The sequence below is a fragment of the Eufriesea mexicana genome, unplaced genomic scaffold (genome assembly GCF_001483705.2).
Source record: "Eufriesea mexicana isolate 0111107269 unplaced genomic scaffold, ASM148370v2 scaffold6179, whole genome shotgun sequence".
Classification (NCBI taxonomy): domain Eukaryota; kingdom Metazoa; phylum Arthropoda; class Insecta; order Hymenoptera; family Apidae; genus Eufriesea; species Eufriesea mexicana.
Genome location: NW_016914064.1, coordinates 273,238 through 279,347, shown reverse-complemented (window position 1 = coordinate 279,347; position 6,110 = coordinate 273,238).

Below are 6,110 nucleotides of genomic sequence, written 5' to 3'. Positions count from 1 at the left end.
CCGTTCGATTTGTTTTCGTTAGAGCGTTCGAGTATTTCGTATAATACTCGAGCGCTTCCTCGTTGGTATGTTTATATCTCACCGTTGGAATGTTTCTGTCTCGTAGTTATGTTGCTCAGGTCTCGTCGTTGGCTTGCTCGTTCCATTTGGTTATTATCCTTGATGGTTTCCTCGTACTAATCCCTTTCCTTTCAGCTACATATTAACAATAATATATTCTGTTTTAGCTTTTAGGTTTCTCAAGATTCTGTTTGCGACACATCAATGAACGATGCGTGCGTTTACTTTTAAGTAATCATAAGATAGATCCATAGACTAAGTATCATGTGCGCGCTATCTGTACAAAGGTAAGCTACCTAATTTGGAGCGAAATTTATAAATTCTCTATCATTTTCTTATCCCCCTCGTTTAGCAAATAGAACATAATTGTTCTCGCGATAATCGCGATCGTTCGTAAGTACCGACTAGCCTACGCGACGTGCTCTCGTGTACTCGATAAGTACATGCTTCGTAAGTCATCCTCACGACTCGTCTCCGACACTCATTTCCAGTCACTGTCAATCTCGTCATGCATCGGGTTCCAGGGTGACCCCCTCGGATCAGTGCGTCTTCTGACCTCGACGGGGCGGTCCGCTGCCTAAGTCGTACGCGACTTGGGCTCGGGCACATGCTGGCTGACGGACTAGTACCATCTACGGTTAGACCACAGGGATGATTAAGTTCTACCCCGTGTGGCTGGGATGCGAAGTGTCTGTCTTGGCCGGCAACCGCCCAGCTGGGCCCTCCTGTTGACACTAGAAGTTTCATTGGTTCAGGGACTATCCTTGGTCCACGTGTAAGTCTTGGCGAGTGCGACAGTGACTGGAATTGAGCTAGGCCCGATCGGGAGGGTGCCGAGGTATGAAGTTATCTCTGTACACGGAAGTACATCGCCTAGGCTAGTCGGTCTTTCGAATAATCGCGATCTCGTTCGGGCGCGTCGCGATTTTCTATTTGCTCGCGTGTTTGATATTTCATTCCCTATTTTTATGGTAACTTGAAAATATCTTAGCGTTGCGACAGTAGAGTTTCAGTATACCGAATCGAAGTTCCCTTTGTAAGACACGAAATATAATAAAGTGTCAGTAGATTTTCGCTTTAACTTAATTCGCTCCAAGTTAGATTAGGGTACCTTTGATACAGGTAGCACCAGCAGGCTGCGCCACTAGGGCGCATGTCGGGTCTCGATGCGTAGCCACCTCCACGTGGTGAGACCTGGTAATTGGTATCCAAGGATACCAAGCTAAGAGCTACGCACAAAGTATAAGATATTTCCTATCTCTTGTAAATTTTCAATGTTCTCTTTGGAATTTGAAAATAAAGAGTGGGCAATATCTATTTAAATGATATTTAAATGACGAGGAATTAAGCTAACAAGGAGAGCAAGTCCTTCGATTTAGTTCAAACTTTGCAGCTTTGTAGATATCGTCATGCAGTTTAAGAAAATCATTATAGCCGCAACTACTCAATAGTTTTTGAGATATTTGCGATTAAAGTTTGATTACTTTCTTAATTATACATTTCTTTCTAATGTGTTTTAAGTTAAGTTGTATCGTGACGGTGACGATCGAGAATTGCTATAGTGGAAGACCGGCGTTCCATTCCCGTCCCCATAGGTTTGATAGTTTTTTCAATATATTTTTTATTTTCTATTCATTTTGCATTGTAAATAAACAATTGTAATTAAAATTTTTTAATAAAACAAATTATTTTTTACGCTTTCTTATGCTAATATATATTTATTACAAAATAGTAAGAATATTATGCAAGAAAAATACTTTTCTATAGCAATCTTATTTACTACAGGAAATACAAAACCTATCGCTCATGTAAGTATTAATTATTAAATTAAATATCCTATAAGAATGTTGGCTATAATTCCAACTTTGTTGTGCAGCTATAAATGTTCATAAACTAATTACAAAAACTTGGAAATTTATTAATTTTCTACAGCCGAATTGATTTCTAATAACTAGTTCGAATACAAATTTTACCGCCTGCGACCAGCGCCATCTATGATTTTGGGCCATATGCTCGGAAAAGTAATAGGAACATAGAATAAGCAAGGAGGTCGTCGAAGAGCTGGTCACGTGGCAGACTAGGACAGAGAGGGGATAGAAAAAGATAGAAGGTCTCCGGCAGTGAAAAATTAATTAATTACTCAATTTCTATAATTAATTTACGACCTTTTACAATTTCATTGCAAAGCTGGAACTTTAAGCAACGTTCTTATATAATTTTCGTAACGAATTTAACTCCAAATTGTTAATTATCAATTATTGTTTAATGGCGTCTATGATTTCGTAACGGCGACCATCACGATCCTCCGTGAAAATAGTTAATACTAAACGAAACTAGAAGCACAATGTGATCATAAGTTATATGAGAAGATTCGCAAGAACATTGTTTTTCTAATGAGTGCATAAAGTTTCGTAAATTAATTGCGTTGAGGATAGTAATAAATGAAAAACCAATGGCATCTTCGACTGCAATTCAAAGACGCCGTAGAATAATAATCAATAATTTATTAATTAGGGACAAATTTATACCGAAAAATATATTGGTATGTTCTTGAAGGATCTGCCTTTACGAAGCAATTATAAAAGTTCATAAATTAATCGCAGGAATTGAGTAATTAATTAATTTTCTAATAAAAATTCAAAAAGGAACAGTCAGCGCCACCTAAAGTTTTGTACTGGAACTAATGGAGCACAAGCTTCCAGATAAAAATCATAGGTGGTGCTGACCGTTGTGGTTTGAATTTTTATTAGAAAATTAATTAATTACTCAATATCTGTGATTAATTTTTGAACTTTTATAATTGCTTCGTAAAGGCAGATCCTTCAAGAGCTTTTCAATATATTTTTCAATATATGTTTGGCCCTAATTAATTAATTAATTATTAAATATTATTCTACGGAGTCTTTGAATTGCTGTCGAAGACGCCATTGGTTTTTCATTAATTACTATTATTTACGCAATTAATTTTTGAAATTTTATGCATTCATTAGAAAAACATTGTTCTTGCGAATCTTGTCATATAACTTATGATCACATTGTGCTTCTAGTTTCGTTTAGTATTAAATATTTTCACGGAAGATCGTGATGGTCGCCGTTACGAAATCATAGACGCCATTAAACAATAATTGATAATTAACAATTTGGAGTTAAATTCTTTACGAAAATTATATAAGAATGTAGCCTGAAGCTCTAGCTTTATAATGAAATTATAAAAGCTCATAAATTAATTACAGAAATTGAGTAATTAATTAATTTTTCACTGTCGGAGCCCTTCATCTTTTTCTATCCCCTCTCCGTCCTTGTCTGCCACGTGACCAGCTGTTCGACGACCTCCTTGCCTATTCTATATTCCTATTACTTTCTTGATTTTTGAGCCCAAATCATAGATGGCGCTGATCGCAGGCGGTAAATTTTGTATTCGAACTAGATACCACTTCTGGTTAGGAGCTAATAATACACCTTAATAAATCAATTCGGCAGCAGAAAATTAATAAATTTCCAAGTTTTTATAATTAATTCGTGAACATTTATAGCTGCGCAGCAAAGTTGGAATTATAGGCAACATTCTTATACAATGTTTAATTTAATAATTAGTTACTAGTAAATAAGATTGCTATAAAAAAGTGTTTTTCCTGCATAGTATTCCTATTAAGTAATAAATATATACTGGCCTAAGAAAGAGTAAAAAAGAAATTTTTTTATTTAGAAATTTTATTTACAATTTTTTATTTACAATGTTTTCATAGGCAAAAGATGAATACAAAATAAAGAATAGATTGAAAAAAAAATACTAACTTATGAACCGGAATCGAAGCCCGGTCCTCGAGCATAGAAATTCGCGATTATCACCGTTAGTCTACAACTCATTGTCACATTAAAAATTATTGATAATATATCAGTAATTAACAAAGTAATAAAACTTTAATCGTAAATATCTCAAAAGCTATCGAGTAGTTGGCGTTATTTATAATGATATATTTTCTTAAACTACATGACGATATCCACAAACCTGCAAAATTTCAACTAAATCGGTGACCCGAAGGACTTGCACTCTCCTTGTAAGTAAAGAAAGGAACGCAAGCAAAGGAAGGTACGTAACGACGGTAAGGTAAGTATAAGGTAAGTAAAATAATAAAATTCTACTGCAAAGTAGGAGAAGAATTGTGCAGAGAATTCTTGGAAATGACGTCATTTCTTGGAACTGTCTCAACGAGCTACCTCCTGTCATATTATGTTCTCCTGATACAAAGTTGCCAAATCGGCCAAAAATTTTTCTTCGAGGCCGCAAAAATATTGTCCACATAGGCGGCCAAAGTATTGACAAAAAACGGCAAAAGTATTGACCAAAACCAGCAAAAGTATTGTCCACCGAGACAGCAAAAGTATTGACCAAAAGCGGCAAAAGTATTGACCAAAAACGGCAAAAGTATTGTCCACCGAGACAGCAAAAGTATTGACCAAAACGGCATAAGTATTGACCATCGAAGCGGTAAAAGTATTGACCAAAAGCGGCAAAAGTATTGTCCATGTATGCTGCAAAAGTATTGACCGAGAATTCTTGGAAAGGACATCATTTCTCGGAAGTGACTCGACGAGCGACCTCCTGTCATATTATGTTCTCCTGATACAAAATCGCCAAATTGGCCACAAATGTTTCCTCGAGGCGGCAAAGGCATTGACCGAGAATTCTTGGAAATGGCGTCATTTCTTGGAACTGTCTCGGCGAACGACCTACTTTCATATTATGTTCTCCTGATACAAAATCGCCAAATTGGCCAAATGCTTCTCGCCCAAGCAGCAGAAACGTTCGAACTGATGTCGAAGATACTAGTGGTTTTTCATTAATTACTGTTTCCTATGCAATTAATTTATGAATTACATGCAGACGTCATAAAAGCAATGTCTTTGGGAATATTTTTATATTATTTTTGTTCGTATTTTACTTTCAGTTTTGTTCACAATTAATTATTTTAACAGACATACGTGCCGATTGCCCTTGTCAAATACTGTACGCCGGAAAGTAATTAAGAATAACAAATGAATTAGCAACAAATGATGTATAAAAATTGCATTAGAATGTTGCGTATAGATCCAGATTTGCGATGCAGCTATCAGAGTTTATATATTAATAGCAAAAATTGTGTAATTTGTTAATTTTTTACTGCCGAAGCATTCGTCTTCTTCTAACCGCGTTATTTCCTTGTCTAACGAGGTTTAGATAACATCCTTACGTATTTTGTGTTCCTGTTACTCTCCTGAGCTTCTGGTTCAAAATGACGCTGACCGTTGTCGCTTGATTTTTCATTCGGCAGTAAAAAATATTAACAAGTTACCCAATTTCTGCCACTAATTTATTAAATTTTATAACCGCATTGCAAAGCTGATATTATAGACAACATTCTTACACAAGTTGCATACATAATTTGGTGGTAATTAGTTTCTTACGATTAATTATTTGAAGACGGATGTGATCTGGCCACAACGAACGGGACGATTTTTCATTAAAGTATTCAATTCTAAACAAAACTAGAAGTAAAATATGAACATAAAATACATGGAATATTCTCATGGGTATTGTCCTTAAAATGTGTATACATATTTTATAAATTAATGACATAAAAGATAGTAGTTAATGACAAGCTATTGGTATCTGCACAGAACTGCAACAAATGATGACAGTTCCAAGAATTTTTGTGGACTTTTGCAGTTTCAGCAGAAAATTTTCTGACTATTTTGCAATTACACTTACCTCACTTACCTTAATTCTGCTTTACTTACATATTACTTGAACACATATTCTCCACGCTTTATATTCAAAGTTCAAAAGAAACACTGAAAATTTACAAGAGATAGGAAATATCTTATACTTTGTGCGAAGCTCTTAGCTTGGTATCGTTTGCAAAAATTATTCTTTGGAAAACGATACCAATTACCAGGTCTCACCACGTGGAGGTGGCTACGCATCGAGACCCGACATGCGCCCTAGTGGCGCAGCCTGCTGGTGCTACCTGTATCAAAGGTACCCTAATCTAACTTGGAGCGAATTAAGT